Source organism: Elephas maximus, chromosome 1, assembly GCF_024166365.1.
Source record: "Elephas maximus indicus isolate mEleMax1 chromosome 1, mEleMax1 primary haplotype, whole genome shotgun sequence".
Classification (NCBI taxonomy): domain Eukaryota; kingdom Metazoa; phylum Chordata; class Mammalia; order Proboscidea; family Elephantidae; genus Elephas; species Elephas maximus.
The window spans coordinates 105904353-105929929 of record NC_064819.1 but is presented as its reverse complement, the minus strand read 5'-3'; the positions used below and the strand labels follow the sequence as shown (position 1 = coordinate 105929929).

The 25577-nt window shown below is 47.3% G+C and overlaps 1 long non-coding RNA gene across 1 annotated transcript; it reads left to right on the top strand.

The window, feature by feature from the left end:
* The first annotated feature begins 10681 nt into the window (after positions 1-10681).
* On the top strand, positions 10682-13030 carry LOC126070960 (uncharacterized). The gene is made up of 3 exons (XR_007516328.1): positions 10682-10746; positions 12397-12472; positions 12726-13030. It is a non-coding gene; the product is annotated as an uncharacterized LOC126070960 (long non-coding RNA).
* The last annotated feature ends 12547 nt before the right edge of the window (positions 13031-25577 follow it).

Here is a 25577-nt window from a genome sequence, read left to right as displayed (position 1 = left end):
CCCTTGTCGCCCTGCCCCACTCCCACACACCCCCACGGCCACACTCAGAGGCCACAGTGTGGAAGTCACGCTCAGGGACCTGGCACATTAGAAGCCTGACTCTCGGTGCACGTCTCACATCCTCTCCCACCCACACAGTCTCTCCCCTTCTGACGACTCCTCCATCCAGCACAGCCGATCCCCACCAGCCCTCAGCGGGGGAGGCGGCAGATGGGCCACTCTGTCCCACCCTACTGGGATACCCCCTTGTCCTCTGGAGTCAGAGCCCCCAACTCCCAAGTCATCCTCCTTCGTAGACTCCCACTCTTTCCTCTCCGGGGCAGACGGACAGATGCACACACACACCCCTCTTGCACTCACACACGTCCCTCCAGCAGCCCCACGGCAGCAGTCTGTTCCTCATTATGGGCCAATGCGCCTGTTTACTCACCCAGCTGGAGATGGTTAGAGAGTGATAAATAATGAAAGAGAAAACAGGCTTTTCCCCTCTGCGGCTTCTATTTATGTAACATGTGTCACAGCTCACTCACAGACTTTGTTTCGGGGCTGGTTGCAGGAAATAGTTTATTTTTTCCGGATGGTGGCTTGGGGGGTAGGGTGGGGGGTCGGGGTTTGGGTTTCTGGTCTCACGCCCATGGGAGTTTCAGGATCTGGCTCCCAGAGTCGTCCTCCCTTGGCACCTCCTCTCCCTGCCTCCCTGACACCCCCAGGGCGGACAAGATTGCTCCAGGCTGCTTTAGAAAGGGGTTCTCCCACTCCACCCATTTGGGAGGAGCGGGGATGGTTGGCGGCCCCTCCCAGCTGCCTCTAACCCCCAAACAGATGGGCTTGTTTTAAGAGCCAGACAGCTTGAGGCAAGGACTCCCTGAGAGCAGGCTGTTGGACAAGGGGCTTCCTAGGTAGCCTGCACCTGCTGGGGAGCACAACAGGATTAATTTTAGAAAATAAGAACGAAAAGATCCTTACTTTGTGTTCAGTTAGCACTTTTATATCCGTGGTTTCTTGGGCCTCACAGCTTTTCATTGCTGCTTCCCAGGTTAGGAAACTGAGGATCAGAGAGGTGAAGGGACTTGCCTTGGTCTGCTCAGCTGGTCAGTGAAGAGCCAGGATCTCACACCCAGGCCTTCTGACTCCAGACCACACCCCACTGCCTCACTTGTAGAGTCCTGGTCAACTTAACTCCTGCTGAGACAGAGGGCAGTGTGGTGGTAGAGTGGTTCAGCAGTAGAGTTCTTTTCTTCCATGCGGGAGAACTGGGTTCAATTCCCAGCCACCACCCTTCTGTCAGTGGAGGCTGTGTGTTGCTATGATGCTGAACAGGTTTCAGTGGTTCTTCCAGACTAAGACTAGGAAGAAAGGCCTGGTGATCTACTTCCAAAAAAATCCTATGGCTCACAGTGGTCTCGATTGGTCACTCATGGCCATGATGCAGGACCAAGCAGCATTTAGTTCTGTTGTGCATGGGGCCACCATACCATGAGTCTGGCCAACTCAATGGCAGCTAACAATAGCAAGGCAGGTGGGAGCTGTTGGGGGTTGGGATGTGGGGGAATGTGAACTGTCAGAGATCTGAGAAATGCTGTCCCTCTCAGTCCTTCTCCAAACACCAAGGAAGCTCCCCTTTGGGTGATGTACCAGCACCAGGGAAAGAAGCAGTAGAAAGTTGCCCTGCTCATCAGCCTCTGGTGCAGGGAGGTTCTTGGGAGGTTTGAAGGCAACTGAGTCTCCTCTTGTCCAAAGCACCTACCCCCACCTGAGCCTGCCTGTCTGAATGCCAGGGCAGGGAGTCAATGCCTTCATTGACACAGAGCCCCTATGATGTCCCAGGCCACCTGCTGGGGGAACCCAGAGGTGCTGATCTTTGAGGAATGTAGAGTCCACTGTGGAAGATGGGCAGGAGAGCCCTCAACTCCAGCAGGCTGTGGGGAAGGTGTGTGTACAGGTGTGGTAGGATGACAGCTGCAGGTACAGACACCTGCCCCGTGACCTCAAGGGCTTCTTACAGGAAGCGCCCTCAGGGATCTCCTGGCTGATTGGAGAAATGGCCACAATCCCAAGAGAGGGACTTTCAACACTGTCTGACAAGCATAAACTTGCACAATGCAGACCCAATGCAAAAGAGAAGAAGCACCAAGGAGGTGGTCTTCACATTCAGTGGGTGTCAGTGTCACAAGGCGTGCTTGTTGAACGCTGATCCCTAGGCCCCACCTCTGGGTGCTGATTCAGCAGGTTTAAGGAGTTCCTGGGAATCCTGAGACTGGAGGTCCCCTAGGACTTGGGGACAACAGTGCCCTAAAGGGACCCTATGGACACCCTCCCCTGAAAGATGAGACAAAGCATCATGGCTACATCAGGAGGGAGTTCAACTTCCCTTAGAAAGGGCATGAATTGGTCAGAAGGGTGATAAAATTGACTTGGTTGGGAAGAAGGTAGGGAGGAAGAGAGGGAGGGAGAAGGAAGTGAGAAAGGAAGGAAAGAGGGAGAGAAGGCAGGTGGGAAGGAAGGATGGAAATTAGCATTTTCCCCACATCTGTTAGGTGCCAACCACTACTAGCCTGGCTGCTTTGACCTTCCAACATTCACACCCGTGTCTGGAACCTAAAACACAGTCAACATTCTATTTCTTTTTTAATTTTATTGTGTTTTAGGTAAAAGTTTACAGCACAAACTAGTTTTTCATTCAAAAATTTTATACACAAATTGTTTTGTGACATTGTTGGCAATCCCCACAATGTGTTGGCACTCTCCCTCTTTTCCTTTCCGCCTTGGGTTTTCACTGTTCACTCATGTAATTTTCCTGTCCGTTTCCTGCCTTCTCAACTTTGCTTGTGGGCAGGAGTTGCCCATTTGGCTTTGAATACTTGATTGACCTAAGAAGCATGTTCCCCACATGTGTTATTGTTTATTTTATAGGCTGTCTAATCTTTGTCTGAAAGGTGGACTTTGAGAGAGGCTTCAGTTCTGAGTTAGCAAGGTGTCTGGGGGCCGTAGTTTGGGAGATTGCTCTAGTCACCATCAGACCAGTAAGTTTGGTCTTTTTTTGTGAATTTGAATTTTGGTCTACATTTTCTCCCGCTCTCCCTGGGGCCCTCTATTGTGATCCTTGTCAGAGTGGTTGGTGATAGTCGGGCACCATCTAGCTCTACTGGGCTCAGGCCAGTGGAGACTGCGTTTCATGTGGCCTGTCAATTCTTCAGACTGATATTTTCCTTGCGTCTTTGGCTTTCTTCATTCTTCTTTGCTCCAAACATGCTAGGACAGATAGGTGTATCTTAGATGGCCACTCACAAGCCTTTAAGACCCCAGACACTACCCACCAAAGTAGGATGTAGACCTTTTTTTTTTTTTTTAATGAACTATGTTGACTAGATGTCCCGAGAGACCATGTTCCCAGCCCTTAGCCCCAGTAACTCACTCCCTCAAGGTGTTTGGATGTGTCCAGGAAGCTTCTATGCACTTGTGTTTGTCAAGTTGTGCTGACTTCTATGTTGTGTGTTGCCTTTCTCATCACCAAAGTTAACACTTGTCTATCTAGTTAGTGATTTCCCTTCCCCACCCTTCCTCTTCCTTGTAACCATCAAGGATTATTTTTTTTATGTGTGTAAACCTTTTCTTGTGTTTTTATAACAGTGATCTTATACAATATTTGTCCTTTTGTGATTGACTTATTTTACTCAGCATAATGCCCTCCAGGTTCATCCAGGTTGTGAGATGTTTCCCAGATTCATCATTGTTCTTTACCACTGTGTAGTATTCCATCGTGTGTATGTACCATAATTTGTTTATCCATTCATCTGTTGATGGACACAAGTTGTTTCCATCTTTTTGCTATTGTGAATAATGCTGCAATGAACATAAGTGTGCATATGTCTGTTCATGTGATGGCTCTTATTTCTCTAGGATATATTCCTAGATTGTATGATATTTCTATTTCTAGCTTTTTAAGGAGGCACCACATACTTTTCCATAGTGATTGTACCATTTTACACTCTCACCAGCAGTGCATAAGAGTTCCAGTCTCCCTACAAGCTCTCCAACATTTGTTATTTTCTGTTTTTTTGATCAGTGCCAGTAATGTTGGGATGAGCTGGTGTATCGCTGTAGTTTTGATTTGTATTTCTCTAATGGCTAATGATCATGAGCATTTTCTTCATGAGCCTGTTAGCCACCTGAATGCCTGCTTTGGTAAAGTGTCTGTTCATATCCTTTATCCATTTTTTAATTGGGTGATTTGTCATTTTGTCATTAAGGTGTTGAAGTATTCTATAGATTTTAGAAATTAGACCTTTATCAAATATTTTGTAGTCAAAAATTTTTTTTTCCCAGTCCATAGGTTCTCTTTTCACTCTTTTGATGAGCATAATTGTTTAATTTTTAGGAGCTCTCAATTACCTGGTTCATCTTCTGGTGTTTATAAATTGTTAGTTATGGTTGTATTGTATTTATGCATGTATTAGGGCCCCTATTGGATTTTTTAGTGTTGTCTCTATTTTTTCTTCCATGATCTTTATCATTTTCGGTTTTATATTTAGGCTTTTGATCCATTTTGAGTCAGTGTTTCTGTATGGTGTGTCCTGTTTTATTTTTTTACAGATGGTCATCCAGTTTTGCCCCCACTATTTTTTAAAAAGATTGTCTTTTCCTCATTTAATGGACTTTGATCCTTTGTCAAAGATCAACTGAACACAGGTGGATGGATTTACATCTGGGTTCTCGATTCTATTCCATTGGTCTATGTGTCTGTTGTACCAGTACCAGGCTGTTTTGACTACCATGGCTGTAGAGTAGGTTCTATGATCAGGTAGTGTGAGGCCTCCTACTTTGTTCTTTTTCTTCAATAATGCTTTGCTTATCTGGGGCCTCTTTCCGTATAAAGTTGGTCATTAGTTTTTCCATCTTGTTAAAGAATGCTGTTGGTATTTGGATTGGGATTGCACTCTATCTGTAGATTGCTTTGGGTAGGATTGACATTTTCACAATGTTGAGTCTTCCTATCCATGAGCATGTATATTTTTCCATTCATGTAGGTCTCTTGAATTTTTGCAATAGTGTTTTGTAGTTTTCTTTGCATAGGTCTTTTACATCCCTGGTTAGGTTAGATTTATTCCTAAATGTTTTATCTTTTTAGGGGCTGTTATAAATGGTATTGTTTTCCTGATTTCCTTTTCGAAGTTCACTTTGTTGCTGTACAGGAACCCAATTAATTTTTGTTTGTTGATCTTGTATTCTGCTACTCTGCTGAATCTTTCTATCAGTTCCAACAGTTTTCTTGTGGAGTCTTTGGGGTTCTCTACGTATAGGATCATTTCATCTGTGAATAGGAGTAGTTTTACTTCTTCCTTTCCAATTTGGATGCCCTTTATTTCTTTTTCTTGCCTTATTGCTCTAGCTAGGACTTCCAGCACAATGTCAAATAGGAGTGGTGATAAAGGACATCCTTGTCTTCTTCCCGTTCTCAGGGGGTATGCTTATGCCTCTCTCCATTAGGAATGATGTCAGATGTTGGTTTTGTATAAATCAAAACCAAACCCATTGCCATTAAGTTGATTCCAACTCATGGCAACCCTATAGGGCAGAGTAGAACTGCCCCATAGGGTTTCCAAGGAGCGGTTGGTGAATTAAAACTGCTGACTTGTGGTTAGCAGCTGAGCTCTTAACCACTTCACCACCAGATGCCTTTTATTATGGTGAGGAATTTCCCTTCTATTCCTATTTTATTGAGAGTTTTTATCAGGAATGGGTGTTGGACTTCGTCAAATGTCTTTTCTGCGTCAATTGAGATGATCGTGTGATTCTTTTGTTCTATTTATGTGATGGATTACATTGATTTTCTAACGTTGAACCAACCTTGCACACTTGGTATGAATCCCATATGGTTGTGGTGTATTATTTTTTTGATATGAAGCCAAATTCTATTGGCTAGAATTTCGTTGAGAATTTTTACATCTATATTCATGAAAGACGTTGTCTGTAATTTTCTTTTTTGTGTGTTTTTACCTGGCTTTGTTGTCAGGGTTATGCTGGCTTCATAGAATGAATTCGGGTATATTCCTTCCTTTCTATGCTCCGAAATAGTTTGAGTAGCACTGGTATGAGCTCTTCTCTGAATGTTTGGTAGAATTCTTCAGTGAAGCTGTTCAGGCCAAGGCTTTTTTGTTGTTGTTGGTGTTGGTAGTTTTTGGGTTTTTTTAGATTACTTATTCAATCTCTTCTCTTGTTATGTGTCTGTTCAGATTTTCTATCTCAACTTGTGTTAGTTTAGGTAGGTAGTGTGTTTCTAGAAATTTGTCCATTTCCTCTAGATTCTCAAATTTGTTGGAGCATAGTTTTTTAGAGTATGCAATTATGATACTTTCTTTTTTTTTTTTCCAGTTTGGTCTGTTTTAATGTCCCCATCTCATTCTTTATTTGCGTTATTTGCCTCCTCTCTTCTTTTTCTTTTGTCATTTTGGCCAATGGTTTGTTGATTTCGTTGGCCTTTTCAAAGAACCAATTTTTGGTCTCGTTGATTCTTTCTATTGTTTTTCGTTCTTTATTTCATTTATTTCAGCTCTAATCTTTGTTATTTCCACTCTTCTGGTGGCTGTGGACTTCTTTTGCTGTTCTCTTTCTATTTGTTCAAGTTGTATAATTAACGTTTCAGTTTTGGCCCTTTCTTCTATTTTCATGTGTTCATGCATTGCTATAAATTGACCTCTGAGTACTGTCTTTGCTGTGTCCCAAAGGTTTTGGTGTAGTGTATTTTCATTCCCATTTAATTCTAGGAATTTTTTTATTCTTTCCCACCCGATAGAATGGAAAGTTGGATGGGGAGACAACCTCTCCGCACTCACCCAGCCCCTCTGCCTTTGGGAAGACAACCTCACTCCATGTTGTTTTAGCTGCCATCAAGTTGGCCCCTAATTCATGTAGAATGAGATCAAACCATTGCGATCCATGGGGTTTTCATTGGCTGATTTTCAGAAGTAGATTGCCAGGCCTTTCTTCCTAGTTCATCTTAGTCTGGAAGCTCTGCCGAAACCTGTTCAGCATCATAGCAACACACAAGCCTCCACTGACAGATGGGTGGTGCTTGGACATGAAATGCATTGGCTGGGATGGAACCTGGGTCTCCTGCATGGAACGTGAGAATGCAATCACTGAACAATTACTGCCTCCCACCCTCATAAAGCCCACCCAGCTTGCACCTTGGTCTCAGAGTTCTCTGCCTGAAGGCAAATGCCCAGGACAGGAAGCCGTGCTCCTGGGATCTCTTTTCCTACCTTCCAGTTTAGTCCCTGGAGCACTTGTGGCTCTGAGGGCATCCTAGAAGAGAGGGGCCATGTAAGGAGACTCAAGGAGTACCCCTTCCTGGGTTTTCAGGCACCTCCTGCATCCCTGTTACCTTAGCAAGTGGTGGGCAGATGGACAGATGTGTTGCTAGCTGGTGGGTGGGAGTGTGGAGAGGGACAGGGCTGGCAGAGCCCCCATCAGGATGTTTGTTGAGGCATCAGGTGACCCTAATTTCAAACATAGTGATTCATGGCAGTTTCAAGGGGCCGTCCCCAGACACTCACCTGCATATACACTTGCTCTCATGTGACTCCGCTGCACGCAGAGTCCCCATTCATGAAAACTCAGGCAAAGCTCTGGACTATCCTAAACCCCAGGTGTGGGGCCCTCTGCGCACATTGTCTCTAAACTTCATGTTCATCTGCAAGGACACTTTAATGACTACCCTTCTTCTTAGAGATGAGAAAGATAGGGCTCAGAGAAGTCAAGTGACTAGCCCAAGGCCACACAGTGATCATGTGGTCGAGCTGGGTTTGGCATCCAGATCACCTCATGCCAAACTCACACCTCGTCCCTTCTCCCAGCAGCCAGCACCTAGTAGGTGCCCAGGAAATTCTTGTAGACTTGATTGACTGATGAGTGTGCACAGAATCGTTTTCTCTCACACACACTCTGTGCAGGCCTTTCTCTAAACCCACCTTGAGCTTTGATATCCTTGCCTCCTCCATAGCCAGAGTTAGTGCCAGCCTGGACTCCCTGGGCTTCAGCCTCAGTCTCCCCTCTGTCTCACAGGCCCACATACCTGAGCAAGGCCTTCTTTGCTTTGAGGAGACCCACAGCACCGGCTGAGCCCCTGCCCCAGGCCTGACCCTCACTCTGGAAATCTCCTGGGTTCAGCCACCTCTGTCCTCCCCTCTTCCTCTGAAACTTCAGGGGTGGCACTGCCCCCTGAAGCTCCCTCCCCCTGGGGCCTCCTGGGAGCACAGGCTTTGCTTGAGGGCAGCGAGTGAAGCCGGCTGTAACAGAGAAACTTCAGCCTCCTCTTTAGAAGTCCCTGGAGGAGACAGATCTGAGGAAAGGATGCCGAAAAGGCGCCTGCAGCAATGTCAGCTTGAGAACAACCCAGCTGACAGGATGCTGAGCTGGGATTAAGGTTGGGATCAGGGAAGCCAGGGAAATGAAGGCAAGTTCGCCTGCCCCTCTCACTGCCACAACCCGCTGCTGCCACTGCCGCTGCTGAGTTTGTCTTCTTGTTTGTTCTCTCTCTGGGAAAGTGGGCAGGGAGGGAAGTAGGCAGGGTCAAGGCAGGGAGGTGGGGGAAAGGACAAGGAGAGGTGGAGAAAGGCAGGCAGGGGAGAGGAAGAGGGTGGGGAGAAGAGGAAGCCAGGCCTCCTCAGGTTCTCAGGGCTCAGCCAGGGTTGGGGCAGGTCCACAGAGGTCCCTCATCTGGGACCCTTCACCTATAACTGTCCCTACTCAGCCAGTCAGTCTGTTGGCCAGTCAGGCAGCCAGCAGTCCCTGTGTTTGGGGCACATGTCCCTTCCCTGTATGTGGAACCTGTCCTCAGTGTTGGTGGCAAGACCAGTGAGGACAGAACTGACTTTACCCTGAAAGGCTCCCAGGCCAAGGTGACAGCCACAATACACCCTCGGGAAAGGAGATGAGCCTGTTTCCACCTGTCTACGAATGCAAGATCCTGTTCTGGGATGGCTACCACTTCGACCTGCCTCATCATTGAAATGTCACAGAAGCCCAGCCAAATGGACTAGTCGTCCAGTGCGACAAAATTTGAGTAAAACCTCAAACCGTTGTACTGTCACTGGAGTGTGGTATGGTGGTTCAGAACGTGGCTTCTGGTCACAGACCACCTAGGTTTGAATTCCGGCTCTGTCACTATTTGCTGTGTGGCCTTGGGCAAGTTGGTTAATCTCTCTGTTCCTCAGTGGGTAAAATAGTAGCACATTCTCATAAGGCTGTTAAGATGATTAGTGGAGTGAACACAGAAAAAGGGCTTGGAGTAGGGACTGTCACATAGGGCACAATAAGTGTGGCTTTATTATCAGGGACAGAGTGGAGGGATAATAGTGGCCACTCCAAGTTCATCTTCTGAAACCTTCCTGGAAGAAGTGAGTGTGGAATCTGATTTGGCAGAGGTGGAGGAGTGAACTGGGGGTGAGGGGCAGAGCTCCCCCCTGTCCAGGTGGCCCAAATGGGACAGGGATTAAAGGATGTGTCTAGTCAGAGGTGGAAAGGATGCATTTCCTGGGAGGCCCACTCGCAGCTACTCTTTCTTCAAAGTTCCTGCTCTAACTAGGGGTAACATAACTATCCTCTCCCCGCCCTGGCAAGGGCAGGTCAAGGGCGCAAAGGCCATGAAAAGATGCCGTTTACCGTGGTGACCTCTCAGAATGGGAATTATACCAGAAATTCTAGTGATTCTAAGTGGCTTCCAGTTGCACTTGAGTTCTCTGGCCCTGGCAAGGGACAAGAGTAATGGAGAGAGATACAGAGGGTAAAACTTGGAGGCAGACTGTCCCTGGGGTTGGGTTCCCACTCTGCCACCAACGAGCTGTGTGACTTGGGGCACATTGTGTAGCCTCTCTGGGCCTCAGTTGAGGTCCTGGGGTGGTGCAAAGAGTTTGCTCGTGGCTGCTAACCAAAAAGTTGGTGATTCAAACCCACCCAGCAGCACTGCAGAAGAAAGGCCTGAAGACCTACTTCTGTAGAGATTACAGCCAAGAAAACCCTATGGAGCTCAATTCTACTCTGTAAAACATGGGATCACCGTAAGTTGGATTCAACTCTACGGCAACTGGTTTGGTTTTTGGTTTGCTTTTTGGGGCCCTCAGTTGCCTTGTCTGTGAAGTAGGATAATAATGTCCCTCTCAGAGTTGTAGCAATGAGTAATTACTCAATAAATTAAAAAAAAAAATACCCACTGTTAATTTTGAACTTGGCAAGTAGTTATTGAGGCCCAATGAGATACCAGGGTCCCAATGAATGAAGCTCTTTCCTAGCCCTTGAGGCGCTCGTGGTTCACACTCAAGTTAGAATATGAGGCGAAGGTAGTGATACTTCCCCAAGGGTTCACTGGGAGCCCAGGAAGGGAGTGCCTGGAGGAAACTCTCCAGAGCTGAGGCACACTCAAGGCCTGCTAACCCTGGCCCACCCTACAGCTCCTCATGGGGGTCCTCAACCCCCCACCCCATGGAGCACTGGTCATTGATGAGTCTGATTTCTGGGGGAGAGCTCCTAGGCAAGGGGACCCAGTCTCTGCAGAAGTATGGGGGAGATCCTCACTGAGAGTTTTATCTCTAAGGGCACTGGCTGCTAGAGAAACTAATTTTAAACCAACTTTCTTTTTTTCTGTTTAAAAAAGCTATACATATTTATTATAGAAAATCTGGAAAATACAGAAAAGTACAAAAAAGGAAATACAGATCAGCCATAATCAACCAACCAGAGATAACTATGGTAAGATTTTACTATATTGTCTATTTTTTTAAGCACACGCTCATAGACACACACAAAGTCATGCTCATTCACACACTTATTCGCAAACATTCATACACTCACATACATATTCACACACTCACACCTATTTACACATGCAACTATGTAACTTTTTATTACAGCTTAACACAATGCACACGTATCTTTAAAAATTTAGAAATAGGATCATGGAATCATGAATACATTACTGTTTTGTAAATTGATTTTGTCATCAACCGAAATTTCAAGAACTTTTCCCCAGGTCATTAGATATTCTTCTCCAACATAATTTAAAATATCTGTATAATGCCCTATCTTTTTGGTGTATCATAGGTATATTATTATTATTATTTTAAACAATATTTTATTGTGTTTTCAGTGAAAGTTTACACAACAAATTAGGTTCCCGTTTAACAATTATTGCAAAAATTGTTCAGTGGCATTGGTTACATTTTCCACAAAGTGTCAACATTCTCATTATTTCCCTTCTGGATGTATCATTTCCAGTAATCTGGTTTCCCTGTCCGCTTACCCTTTTATCTTTGGTTTAGGATAATTGTTGACCATTTGGTCTCACACAGATTATTTTTAAAAGTGTGCAGTACTCACTGGTAATATTCCTTATTTTATGAGCCAATCTGTTATTTAGCTAAAAGGTAACCTCAGGGGATAATTTCGGTTCAAGGTTTATGGAGCATCTCAGGCTGATAGTCTTAAGGAGTCCTCTGGTCTCAGCCAGTCCAGTAAGCCTGGACTTTCTAAGAATTTGAGTTCTATTCCATCCACGTTTTTCTTGCCTCCTATCAGGATCCATCCATTGTGAAGGCATACATGGCACTGGGTTTTTTATTATTTTATCAGTCCTTAGTTGTTGGTCATCTAGATTGCTTGTAGACTTTTGCTATTATAAACAACACTGTGATGAACATCTTTGTAGAGAAACCTTTGAGAAGATGGCTAACTTTGTAATAATTTTATGTATCTGCCCCCACCTCTGATTGCAAGTCTTCCTAGGACAGTGTTTGTATCTTAGTCATCTTTGTGACCCCAAAGTTTAGCTTGGCACCTGGCTCTCCGTAAGCACCCAGTAATTGTCAAATTGCATTTCTGGAGCTTGTGTTCTGGGCAAAGGAACCAGCATGATGGGCTGCTCTAAGGGGGACTCACCATCCCTGATAGAGCACTCAGGGGTCCCCAGCGCTCCTACGCTGGGCCTGCCAATTTCTCCTAGGAGGAAATGTTCCCGAGCCCAAAGCCTATGGCTGTCCTGGTGGTGTAGAACTGCCTCCCTTTATCTGTTATCTTCCTGGCAAACGTTGCCTTCCCCTGCCAGCACCCTCCTGCTTGCTCGATACCTCCCATCTTGGACTCATCTGAGTTCTTTTGTTGCATCTTCAAGCTGTAGACCCAGCCGACAGAGCCTTTCACCTGCTCATTACTGTTGCAGCAATGCTGTGGCAGCTCCTGGCTCCTCGTAAGGTGGCCCCTGCTCTGGCCCCCATTTCTGGCACTTTGCCCTTAGGAAGTGTCCACACAGCACAGCTCACTCCTGCTCCTTGCTCTGCCTGTCACCTCTCAGGGCACCAAGGGGCCTGACAGGGCTCTTGCTGATACTCTTTCTTATGTCTACAGATTTGTAAAATCATGGATTTGGGTGCTGAAGAGACCAAGCTCCTGGCTTTTCAATGGGTCTTTTAAAAAGAGAGAGGTGAGAGGTAAAACTTATTGATTTAATTTCCTCCTCTTGAGCATCCATGCTCCCTGCCTCCTGCAATTTTCTCTCTTCTTTTAAATTTTGTTCCTCTTTTCCTCTCCTTTCTCTCCTCTCCTTCCCTTCTTTCTCTCTCCCTCCTCTCTCTTCCCTCTTCAGCTCTGACATCCACCCTCCCACCCTCCTGTCCTCATTTCCCCTCCTCTCCGCTTCTTTTTTAAGTTTTTTTTTTTTTCTTTTAACTTTCAAGGTCATTCCGGACTCCTGACGCCGCCAGTCCCTCGGTGAGCTGTGAGCGCCATTGGCGTCCGTGGCCTCTGTTTCCGTGGCAACCCAGTAACCATTAATTTTCAATTAAAGGAGACAAAAAGCTCGATGACAGCTCCAGGTCTGCTGAAGATGTCAAGAATCTGTATTAATATACAGCAAGAGAGCATAATTGTGTGTCCATCTTCCAGAGCAGCGAAAAATGGAGGGATAATTACCAGCTCGAAAGCCACTCTGTAATTTAGTCCTTACTGTCACCACAGCCCTATACATTAGCATAAATTAAAAGCAGAGTTTATTGTTATCAAAGTGCATTGATATCGCCAGACCCGCTTTCTTCCTTTTAACTGTTTGTTGTGGGTGAGTGACTCCCCAGCTCTCGCCGGCGTCTCCCTGGGATGGCAGGAGTGGGAGTGCAGGGCAGCTGAAATGTGCATGCTAGACCTGGAGGTCTTGGATATTTCTGCCACCCTCCTTTGGGGCAGATGGAGTCAAGAGTTAGGGTGTCTCCCCCTTTGAAGGGCCTGGGGATGGCAGTGGGGGCTTGGGTCAAAATTTATCTCTCACATGTGAGTCTTGGTTTGCCAAAGGTTCTCCAGCTCTTTCCAGAGGGAGCTGTGCCACCCCATCTTGGGGTGCCCCTCAATACCTAGTGTAGCTCAGGGCAGGTGATCGGCACTCAAAGCCAACCCGTTAAACAAAAGAATGAGTGAATGGCAAGGGGTCTTCCTTCCTGCTTGGATATTAGTGGGGCCTTCTTACTTTCCCAATTCAGGGTGTGGCCAGCTCAGCAGAGCAATGCTCCTGACTCTGGCCCAGTTCCTGCTTAGCCACCCAGTACCCCAACTCCCCAGGGTGGTCCCTCTAGGTCCCCCTCTTTCTGCTTGGTCATCCATCCCATGGCCAGGTCCCTGGCACAGCCACCTCTCTGCAGGCTCACCTGAGAGTAGTTGGAGCACCTCGATGTGTCTCGCTGCCAGAGTGCCAGTGACAGCCGCAGAAATCATGAATTTCCTTGAATGGGGGCTGTGGGATTTTCTTGTATTCTATCCAGAGAGAGCTGTCCTTCAGAAGGGAATTTAGTGTAATTACCCTTAAGGGAGCGATCCTTACACAGTCAGTCACAACACTGACCTCCTGGCTGAGATCTGACAGCAAAATTACAGGCTGTGTACTCAACAGAAGGGGCATCCTCCTTTTGGGGGGGGGTGGGTTGGTGGGAAGGAAGGAGGAGGAGGAGGGGAAGGAGCTGCAGAGGCTTTGAAAAGAAAAGCCCTGGCTTGCAGCTGCCAGGCCAGCGAGTTCTCCTTGGCAAGGAGAAGGTGCCCAGATTGCCTGGCACTTCAGCTTGTTCACAAGGAAAAGATGAGGAGGGGACTCTGGCCCTTTAAAACTTTGGAGCCATGGTCTGTAATCTTAGCTACAGTAAGTCTTATTGTAGGTAGGATTTGGAGAGTATTAGAACTATTTGAGGAGCCCTGGTGGCATAACAAGGAGCCCTGGTGGCACAGTGGTAAAGTGCCCAGCTGCTAACTGTAAGGTTGGTTGTTTGAACCCACCAGGGCCTCTGCAGGAGAAAGATGTGGCTGTCTGCTTCGGTAAAGATTACAGCCTTGAAAACCCTATAGGGTAGTTCTGCTGTGTCCTACAGGGCCGCTATGAATGGGAATTGACTAGATGGCAAGGGGTTAGAATTTTGTTTTGTTTTTGGTTGGTAGCACAATGGGAGAGGGAGTGCTTCACTAAAAGGTTGGCAGTTCAAATCCACCCAGCAGTACCATGGGAGAAAGACTTGGCAATCTGCTCCCATAAAGATTACAGCCTAGAAAACTCTATGGGGCAGTTCTACTCTGTCACATGGGGTTGTTATGATTTGAAATCAACTTGATGACACCTAACAACAACAAGAACTATTGGAGGTGTTCCTGGGTGGCAGAAACAGTTAAGAACTCCACTAATAATCAGAAGGTTGGCAGTTCAAACCTACCCAGAGGTGTGTTGGAAGATAGGCCTGGCAATCTGCCAAACGGTCACACCTTGAAAACCCTATGGAGCTGTTCTACTCTGTATGCATAGGGCAGCCGTGAGGCAGAATCGACTCGATTGCAACTAATAACAATAAGAACTGTTTGGTAAACTCTTCGGGCATGCATGTTTTCCCAAATATATCTGTCCATTTGTCTCTCCCACAGTGCCTAAAATCCCACTATTCCTCACGTCGTCTCTGAGTTAGCACTTGCTGGGCCCTGTTAACATGCCCCTGAGGTACGTGGCAGGGCTAATAATGCTCATCTTTGATCATTAAAAAAAATTTTTTTTTTTTTTTTAATCATTAGCATGGGTTTATCTATCAGATTTGCTAGCTTGTCATGTGGCAGAAACCCAGGGGGTGGGACACAGGTCAGTCAACTTTTCATGAGATAATGGGGAAAATCAGGTGTGTGGGCTGATCTTGATGGACTATGGAGCCTGGGAACAAAGAAGGTAATTCCCAAAGTTTCAGAGCTGGAAGGGATCCCAGAGCTCATCTAGTCCAAATTCCTACCAAAGCAGTGTTCCCCTCTTCTCTGCTTCTACCCTAAATTCAGCCAATTCCTGTGAGCATATTAACTCCAAAGGAGAAGGTACAAGCTTTAGGGAAACAGATTTTCACTCACATTCAGAAGGAACTTTACAATGGTCAGCGCTATTTAACAGCTAAAGTGTTAACCCTTCTCATGTGGGATGGCCCTTCAGCTACATGAAAATGATGCTCAGCTGCCTGACCCCCTGTTCTCCAATTCTAGGACCTGGTGGCCCATCACCACCCAGCTCACCTTCCCCTGGAAGAGTTGAAAAGGGAGCTGCAAGGATGAGAGAGGGCACAAAATGCAAACCCAACATTTATTGAGCATCTACTACATTCCAGGCCCAAACACACCATATCTCCTTTCATCCTCCCAACCATTAGTGAAAAACCTATTGCTGGTGAGTCAGATCCAACTCATAGCAACCCTACAGGACAGGGCAGAACTGCCTCAAGGCTGTAATCTTTATGGAAGCAGATTGCCTCGTCTTTCCACATGGAGTGGCTGGTGGGTTTGAACCATTGACCTTTCGGTTAGCAGCTAAGCACTTAACCACTGGGTCACCAGGGCTCTTTAACCATTAGTGAGGACAGTATATGTCTTTCCCATTGTATTGGAAAGGAAAGAATGACTTGCCCCAAATCACCTGGTGAATGAGAACCAGAACCGGATCAGAAACCAGCCTCTTATCTAGGCTGAGACCTTCCTTGAGAATCCAACTGCCTTCACCCATAGACCCCTCGAGCACCATCTGGATTTGGCGAATAGGCTCTGTCATTAGTCTCCTCTCTCCCCACCTCTAAGATGCCTTTTCTCCAGAGTCTTTCTCTCCTCTCTACTTGGCAGTGAGGAGGAATTCCAGGGGAAACCCATCTTAAGTCCTGCTTCCTCCTGAAGGCCCCCCTGCCCACCCCAGCCTTCAGAAATGGCTTCAACAAGAATAATAACAACATCAGTGATTGCTTACTGACCACAGGACCACGCTCCAGGGCTCATACTAAGTGCTTTGTTGTTGTTATTACCTGTTGTCCAGTTGGTCCCTGACTTATGGTCATCCCATGCACAACAGAACTAAATGCTGCCCTATCCTGTGCCATCTGCGTGATTGGTTTTGGATTGGACCATTGTGATCCATAGGGTTTTTCCTGGCCAGTTTTCAGAAGTAGGTCACCAGCCCTTTTTCCTAGTCATCTTAGTCTGGAAGCTCCGCTGGAACCTGTCCAGCATGATGACAACATGCAAGCCTCCAGTGGCAAACGAGTGGTGGCTGTACATGAGGTATACTGACCAGGAATCGAACCTGGGTCTCCCACATGAAAGGAGAGAATTCTACCACTGAACCACCACTGCCCCCATATTAAATGCTTACTGTATGGTCTTTGATTTAATCCCCCAGCCATCCGTCCTGGCCAAACCTTCTGCCTGGACCACTCTCCTCTCAGGTATTTGCATCTCCTTCAAAGATCTCCTTCTCAGTGAAGACAAAACTAACTATCCTCTCCCAATTCGTTGTACGCTGCTCTGTTCCTAAGGAGCCCTGATGGCGCAATGGTGAGGTGCTTGGCTACCAACCAAAAGGTTGGCAGTTTGAACCCTCCAGTAGCTCTGTGGTAGAAAGATGTGGCAGACTGCTTCTGTAAAGATTACAGCCTTGGGAACCCTGTGGAGCAGTTCTACTCTGTCCTATAGGGTCACTATGAGTAAGAATCCACTCAACGGCAATCAGTTTTTTTTTTTGTTTGCTCTATTTCTTTCCATAGCATGTATCATATCTAACATAGTATATAACTTACTTATTATGATATTCGTTATCTATCTCCCACCGCTTTACCCTCCAAAAGGGCAAAGACTTTTGTTTATTTTGTTTACTGTTGTAGCCCCAGCACCGAGAACAGTGCCTAGCATAAAGTAGAGGTGGTTAATAAATACTAGCCAAATGAAAGAAGGACGACTCAAAACCCTTTAAGGAGGTCGTTGTTATTTTCACCAAGAAGAGCTAGGGCTCCAATTCAGGGTTAAATGGCTTGCCCAAGGTCACAGACCTGGTAATAACCCAGATTCAATGGTGCTACCCAGATTCGATCCCTCATTTATGTTGGACTGTTGAATATGAGGCCATTGGGGTGGGCACTGAGCCTGGTCTGAACTTTGAGGGGCTGGTTTCTGAGGTTCTTCTGGGTGCCTCTTCCCTCCCAAGCAGGCTGAGGAGGGCTCCCCCTGTTCCTACCACTCCTCTCTACCCCACCCCCACTCCCAGGCCTGGGAGGGGCTACAGGTGTTCCCCAAGGAGCCAAGTCCCTGCTGGGGCCGGAGTCCACACCCAGGGGCCCCAGGAGGCCCCCACCCTGGTCTCTGAGCGGCTCCTCTCCACATAGATGTAAATCCCGGCCCCAGAGTGGCCACACAGAACATACATCTTAAACAAACACTTCTCCTTGCTGTTTATCTCCCTGGCCTTTAAACAAACTCTTTCAAAGGTTTCTGCTGATAGGAGAGATTTACTGAAAACCATTCTTTGCTTAAAAGCCCCGGGTTTATGCTGCCAGAATGAGGGGAGTGGGGCCTTCAGGCCTGGGGTTTCTCTGCCTTCGGAACACATGTTTATCCTCCAGGCCTTGATAGAGAAGCAACACAGACTAATCTTTATGGAAAAGAAAATAGTAAAAGCAGGAAAGGGGGCGGGGGGGGGGGCTGGCGAGGAGAAGTTTGGTTCTTGTCACAGACTCCAGGAGGCCATGGTAGGTCCTTGTGCTGCAGCTCCCACCTTACTGCAGTGGCCATGGGGGTGGGGTGTAGCACCTGCCCCAAGGGGTGGGGCTCCTTTGAACTTTGGACTGAAAGCCCATGGGCAGGAAAGCCTCTTCTTGGGCCCCCACCCCTAACAGAGGCCAGAGTGGACCTCTTCCGGCTAGATGGGGGAGGGGCAGCAGTCCCAAGACAATGTCTGCTCTGCATTCAACCACCATTGATGAAGCACCAACTGTCTGCCAGGACCTGGAGCTACAGAAAGGAACGATCCTTAATGTTTAACTGGAGCATTTCTGCAGGCCTGGAACTGTCCTAAATTCCTTAAATGAATTAACCCATTGAATGCTGACAACAGGCATTGGTGATTTGATGATAGAATTCTCCCCTTCCAAGTGGAAGGCCCTAGTTGGATTTCCGGCCAATGCACCTTATGTACAAACACCATCCATCTGTCAGGGGAGGCTTGTATGTTGCTGTGATGCTGAACGGGTTTCAGCAGTGCTTCCAGATTCAGACAGACTAGAAGGAAAGGCCTGGCGATCTATTTCTGAAAATCAGCCAGTGCAAACCCTATGGATCACAGTGGTCCAATCTGCAACCAGTCTTGGGGATACTGCAGGACTGGGCAGCGTTGTGTTCCGTTGTGCATGGAGTCGCCATGAGTTGGGGGGCCGACTCAATGGCAGCTAACAAAACCACAAAACCAAACCCATTGCTATCAAGTCAATTCCGACTCATGGTGACCCTGCCTGACAGAGGAGAATTGCCCCACAGGGTTTCCAAGGAGTGGCTAGTGGATTGGAACTGCCGACCTTTAGGTTAGCAGCCAGTCTCTTAACCACTGAGCCACCAGGGCTCCACAACAACAAATTATACTAACAATAGCCCCAGGAGTAGATTCTATAATTATCCCAGTTTTGCAGATGGGGACACCAAGGCATAGAGAGATTACTGGGCCGCACCCTGGAGGTTTTGGTTTAATTGGTTTAAAGTGCGTACTGAGCGGAGAACAACGGCTATAGAGATTGATATTCTCCTGTCCTCCCTCCTCGCTCTCCCCATCATACAGTATTTCATCAATTCTAAGGTGCACACATCTCAGAAATTGAGATGTTTGTCTCACAATTAATTGTCAGACTTTTTTTTCTTAGTGGAACGTAAAATAATGGTGCATTTTACAACCTTGCTGTTGTTAGTTGCTGTGAAGTCACTTCCGACTCACGGTGACCCCACGTGCGCAGAGTAGAACTGCTCCGTAGGGCTTTCAAGGCTGTGCCCTTTCAGAAACAGATCGCCAGGCCTATCTTCCGAGGCACCTCTGGGAGGGTGCACTTAACCATTTGTGCCAACTAAACCTGTTGCTGTTGAGTTGCTTCTGACTCATGGTGACGCTATAGGACAAAGTAGAACTGTCCCATAGGGTTTCCAAAGAGTGATGGTGGATTCAAATTGCTGACCTTTTGGTTATCAGCCAAGCTCTTAACCACTGCAACACCAGGGCTCCTGTGCCACCCAAGGACTCCTTAAATTTGATGAAATACAGTAATGGGGAACTAACTTCTAGCATATGTTGGGCCCTGGGCCAGGTGACTTGCTTACCTTGCTCATTTAATCCACCTCCCAAAATCTCCAGAGGAACAGGCCCTGTGAGCGCCTCTGATGAGAAAACCAATCGAGGCGCCAAGAATTTGGTAACTTGCCCAAGACTACCAGTTAGTGAGAGGAGGACCCAGGGTTTGAATCCCACTTAGATGTTCTAAAATTTATTCCTGACACTTCAGGGTGCTTTATACTTTCTAACTGCCTTTGCATGTATTGTGTCCACCGAGGGATGTAGTACTGAACTGTTATTTCCATTTTATACATAAAAGACACTGAGACCCAGAAAGGGTCCGTGAGCTGTGGTAAGTCACAAAGTTCATTGGCCTGACTTCTCAACCTGTGAGTGTGGGAGACCATGGGAGGCTTTTGTTTTATTTTGTTTTGTTTTTTTAACCCTACCTGGGCTTTTGTAGATGGAAGGTGCTCCGAAGAGGGAGCAGGGCCAGGGAAATGGTCTGTGAGCCTGTGAATGGTCCTGGGTCCTGGGGTCCTGGGACCTCCAGAGGGCAGAGGCTGCAGGCAGGTGCAGATGTCTTCGCAAAAACTTCACCGACTTCTGTCTGCGCTTTGTTTGTGAAGTGAAGGGGGGCGGGCAGTGGTGGCAGGTGGGAATAGCAGCAGAAGGCCAGGTAGGAATTTTCACTTCTTCAGGCCCTAGTTCAAGCCGGAAACTACTGCCCTGCCTCTGTGTTTACAGCCAGTGGGCCGCGCCCTTTGGGAACAACACAGACTGATACCCTGTCCCCTAGACTCCTGTTTCCAGGCCAAATACCTTTCCCCTCACCCTGAAAGCACCTTTCAGCACCTGGACCCTGAGTTGGGCCCGCTGGGCTTCCAGCAAGGAAGGCAGGGGGAGAATGTGAGGAGGAGGCTGGGCGTGGGGTGAGGTGAAGTAGAGAGGCAGTGGTGGGGGGAGCTCGGGGATAGAACAAACTTATGTGGGTGATTGACTCACATCCTCCGCCTTTCCTTTTGTATTATTCTGTAGTTAATTAGTGGCACCCAGTTTCCCTCCCCCAACAACTCTTGTTCTAAGATACTTCATTCTCACTAAGGTAAACATGACTGATAACAGCTTCTACAGTGACCCTTTCAAGAGAGATGTGCATTTTAGCAATGGCTTCTTTGTTTGTCCGTTCATTCTTTCATTGACTCAACAATTTCCTTTGGCATTCCTGGAGACCTTCCATCCCATCTCAAAGCCTTAGCTGGGGCATCTCTAAATTGTTTGGTCAGCTGTTGTCCAAGTTTTGGGCTTTGTCAGTAATGACACCCCCATCCTCTGACAGCATGCAGGTATATTGGCAGCAACCCCAGCTTTCTTTTTCACAGCTTCAGTGAAAGGAAAGGTAATTCATTCTCCTGAAAAAAGTTTGGAGGGACTTGCGGACTTTAAACGAAAAAGGTGGTGCTCTAGTGGTGGATTTTCAAGCATCAACCCATCAGCTTATTCTAGTTTGGCCCCAGGGCTGGTATCCTCAGGGCAGTTGGGCAGGAGCCCATGCAGAACACCAGGCATTGGGGTGAAGTTTCCGAAGGAGGCCACTGGCAATCAGGGTTCTGGATTTGTTTCCCTCTCCATAGTGAAAGGTGTCAATGACAGTCTGTGACCCGAAAAGACCTTCAGCTCAGTGCTGGAAGGGACCCCAGGAATTATCTAGTCCAGTGGTTTGGTGGTGGTGTTGTCTGCCGTTGAGTTGATTCCAACTTATAGTAACCCTATAGGACGGAGTAGAACTGCCCCATTGGTTTCCAAGACTGTAGTCTTTACAGAAGCAGACTGTCACATCTTTCTCCTGCAGCGTCGCTGGTGGGTTCAAACTGCTGACCTTTCAGTCGGCAGCTGAGCGCTTAACCACTGTACTACCAGGGCTTCTTAGTCCAGTGGTTAGAATAGCTTAAAAACAGCACAGCCTTTAATAAGCTTTATTTTCACTGAAACTTGAAATATAACAAAGCTAAGAGTCGTAGTTCCAGTTGAAGTTGTGGGAGAGCTGGACCTTGCCTACTCTCCTCCCCCAGTTGCCCCCTGAAGGGGTCCAAAGCTCTTCTGTGGAACTCCAAAGCTTGGAAGAGTTCACACAGAATCCACTAAACTAGCCCAGTGATCTATTTTTCCGACAAGGACACTGAGTCACAACTTGACCAGGAAGATGATGGTCCCTAGGGCCTCCTGCTGTGCTTTTGGTTCATTGTTCATTTCCTGGACTTAACTCAAGTTCTTTCCAACATAGCCCACAAAATCCTACCTACCCTTCAAATGTCATGTCCTCCATGGAGCATTGGGGAATTCTCTTGTCCAGCTACACCCACCCCCTTCAGTGTTCCCAGAGCTCATTGCTTGCTCTTCTCATAGGAACAACCCCTCTTGGATTTCTGCTTCTCTGGAGCAGGTCTTTTCTGTTGAGCTCTCGAAAGTCAGGGGTGTCTTTTTTATCCCAAGCATCCAGCCTAGCCATTAGTCAGTATGCAATCACAGTGAGATTGTTACATGTTTTCCTGGGTAATTGTGAGACACTTTGCCCAATAGGGGCGGGGGGTCTGCCTGCCTACTGGGCAGCCCCAGTTCTCATCAACTCAGTGTCCTGCTGGGAGTGGGGAGGTAGACATTGAAAATGATCCAAGACTGTTACTTGGAGACCTGAAGTAGAGAGGGGGGCACAGAGCCTTCAGAGCTTGGGGCAGGGGAGGCTTTCTATACTGAATTTGCCTGCTTCCCCAGCCCCAAGAGGCTGTCAAGTAGAAAGAGGGATGGGGAAAGAGAAGCCGGAATCTCTGCACCTCCCACCATCGCCGATTTCCCTATTCTCTGGCATTTTAAGAGCTCAGACTCAAACCCTTCAAGGGCTTTTGAAACAATTAGATTTGCAAGTGCCCAGTGCTCAGTCTAATTGCTTAAAAGCCACTTCAGGCTCCAACTGACCCAGAGTAAAGCCTGGGTGGTGGATTGGGGGAGGGGAGATCCGAGACATTCTGTCGCCCGCCCTCACTCTCAGGCCTCTCTTGGTAACCAAGGCCTGGGCAAGAGGTGATGCCAAAAATGGAACTTGCATTGTCCCCATTGGCACAGCCAGCATTGTCTTCCTGTCCTTTCCCTAGCCCTTGTCCCCAGGGAACCCATCAAGTCTAATTCTTCTGTCAGGCACTTTTTCATACATACCCCAACATCCATGACCAACTTACACAATCTTGTTCGGAAGGTGATTAACCCAAGTGTCATGATGCAATGATGTAAGCCTTGAGGTGTCTAACTCAGAGATGATGCTTCTCTTCTGGGATCTTCTGCGACTGGGGCATGAGGGGGTTTAGCAATCTCTAAGTGGATTCCACCTCTCCACGCCTTCCTGATTCATCTTTCTCCAAATTCTGGTTTCTGCCTAAAATTCCTCTCTTTGGCTCAAGGCCTTGCAATGGCTCCATATTAGAGAAAGTCAAATCTTCCCCTCAGCCTTCCAGTCCCTCCAGAATCTGGCCCCACCTCACCTTTCTGGCTCTGTGTGTCTTGTATCCCCCCAGCTCCAGCCCACATCTGTGCTGAGCCTTGAGAGGCTTGGAGGGAACAGGACACCCAGGGCCTGTAAGCTGACTTGAGAAGCTCGGGCTTTCTTTTGTGGGTGGCAGGGAGCCATGGGAAGGTTTTAAGCCAGGCCGTGCCATGATCCAATTTGTACTGGAGAAAGATCACTCTGGCTGTGGAGAAGGCGGAGAAGGGGCAGGGCTGGAGGCTGGGAAACCATTTAGGAGGCTGTCCTGGTGGCCGGATAAGAGATAAGGGTGGCTAGACCAGGGGAGCTGTAATGGGCTCAGAGAACTGTTTAGAAAGCAAAGTCAAAGTCACCAGGATGTTCAGATGTTGGCTGATTGGATAAAAGGGATTAGAAAGCGGGAGGAATAAAGAGTGACCCATGTTTAGCTCCAGGGCCCTTAGACTGGATACGAGAGGCTTCATGTGGAGGCCCTCCTCACGGATCAAAGAATCTTTAGGATTTACCTAGAGCCACTCCTCCTTCTAGACCATTCTCCAGGTACCCCATACTTATTAATGTTGACTTGATTCTGACTCACGTAGACCCCATGTGTTTCAGAATACAACTGTACTCCATAGGGTTTTCTTGGCTGTAAACTTTACGGAAGCAAACCTCCAGGCCTTTCGTCCATGGCACCACTTGGTGGGTTCGAACTGCCCACCTTTAGGTTAGTAGTTGAGAGCAAACCATTTGCACCACCCAGGGCCTCGGAATTCCTTGCTCAAAGGGCATGGAACCTTGCACCCAGGGCCTGTGCAGTCTGTCTCCTTAGGTCAACCTCCAGAGGGTGAATCATGCTGTTCTGTGGGCCGAGTGCAGAGAGTGTGGACAGAGCATGGGTGTGCAGACTGGGGAGTCCACACGCCTGTGGTTAATGTCCTTCACGGCTTAAGGTGAAGTCAGGGGTGGAGGAGAAGGGAGGCAGGCTGGGCTCTGGAGTTCGGGGCTTGCAGGGGCAGTTTCTCCTTGCCCTGCTATGTGCGGAACTCCAAGAAGCCCCAGAGTTCTAAATCCAAACCTGGCCTTCCAGATCTTTTAAAGGCGTATGTGTCAGCACAGGAGAATAGAACATATTTTATTTAACAGTTTGCTAACTTGATTTATAACTTTTAAATATTTAGACATATGGAATGTGGGCCTCCATTTGTACTTTTGCCCAGTCCCCGAGGAATGAGTGGAAAAGTCCCCGAGAACCAGGGTTAGGTCTTATTTGCCTTGTTCACCCTCCCTCCAAACCCGGGCCCCTGGGCCTTGGTAATTTCCATCCAGCTGGAAAGAGAATCTGATCCCAGCTTGTTAGTGAGAAGTGTGGACTAGATGTGACCCAAGGGGGGAAAGGTTGGTCAGGCAACTGCTGAGGCCTCTCAGGGGAGGAGTCTTGTAAGAAGACATTTCCAGGGACCCGGTGTGGCCAGGGCCCTGCGCTGGGGGCTGGGAGGGCAGAGCCCTATGCCCAGGGGGTGGAGAGTATGGCCCCCAGCTCCAGACTGCCTGGGTTCAAATTCCAGCTGTGATCTTCTGGACTGCGTGGCCCTGGAGCAGGCTGTTCAGGCCCTCAGTGCTTCAGTCGCCTGTAAGATGGGATAATGATAATAATCCTTAATTGTCCTTGTCTCTGAGGGTATTCAGAGAACATGAAATGTCTGGGATGTAGTAAGTGCTAGGAAACAGTTGATATTACTGTCACATGAAATGGTCCCTTAGAAGGGAACTTTTAAGCCAAGCTAAGTGACCTTACCAGTCACCATCTAGTTGACCCCAGCTCATGGCAACCCGGAATCGTGGTGACTCCATATGTGTTGGAGTAGAACTGTGCTCCATAGGACCTTTTTTTTTTTTTAATTTAACTTTATTATTATTGTTGTTGCTGAGAATATACACAGCAGAATATCTACCAATTCAATAATTTCTAGGTGAATAATTCAGTGCCATTGATTACGTCCTTTAAGTTGTGCAACCATTCCCACCCTCCTTTTCTGAATTGTTCCTCCCCCATTAACATAAACTCATTGCCCCCAAGCTTCCTATCTAACCTTTCGAGTTGCTGTTGTCAGTTTGATCCCATATAGTTCTTCAAAAAAGCCCAATGTTCAAGGCAGACATTCTTTACTAATAAAGCTAAACTCTTATTTGGGTTAAAGGAGACTTCAGTGGATATTTTTGGCTTAAAGTTTAAAGATTATCTCAGGGCAATAGCTTCTGGGGTTCATCCAGGCTCCATGGATCCAGAAAGTTTGGATTCCATAAGAATTTGAAGTTCTGTTCTGCATTTCCCTCCCTCTTTATCAGGATTTGTCTATAAAATCTTTGGTTAAAAGGTTCAGTAATGGTAGCCGGGTATCATCCTGTTCTTCCGGTCTCGTGGCAAAGAAAGCAGTCGTTTAGGGAGGT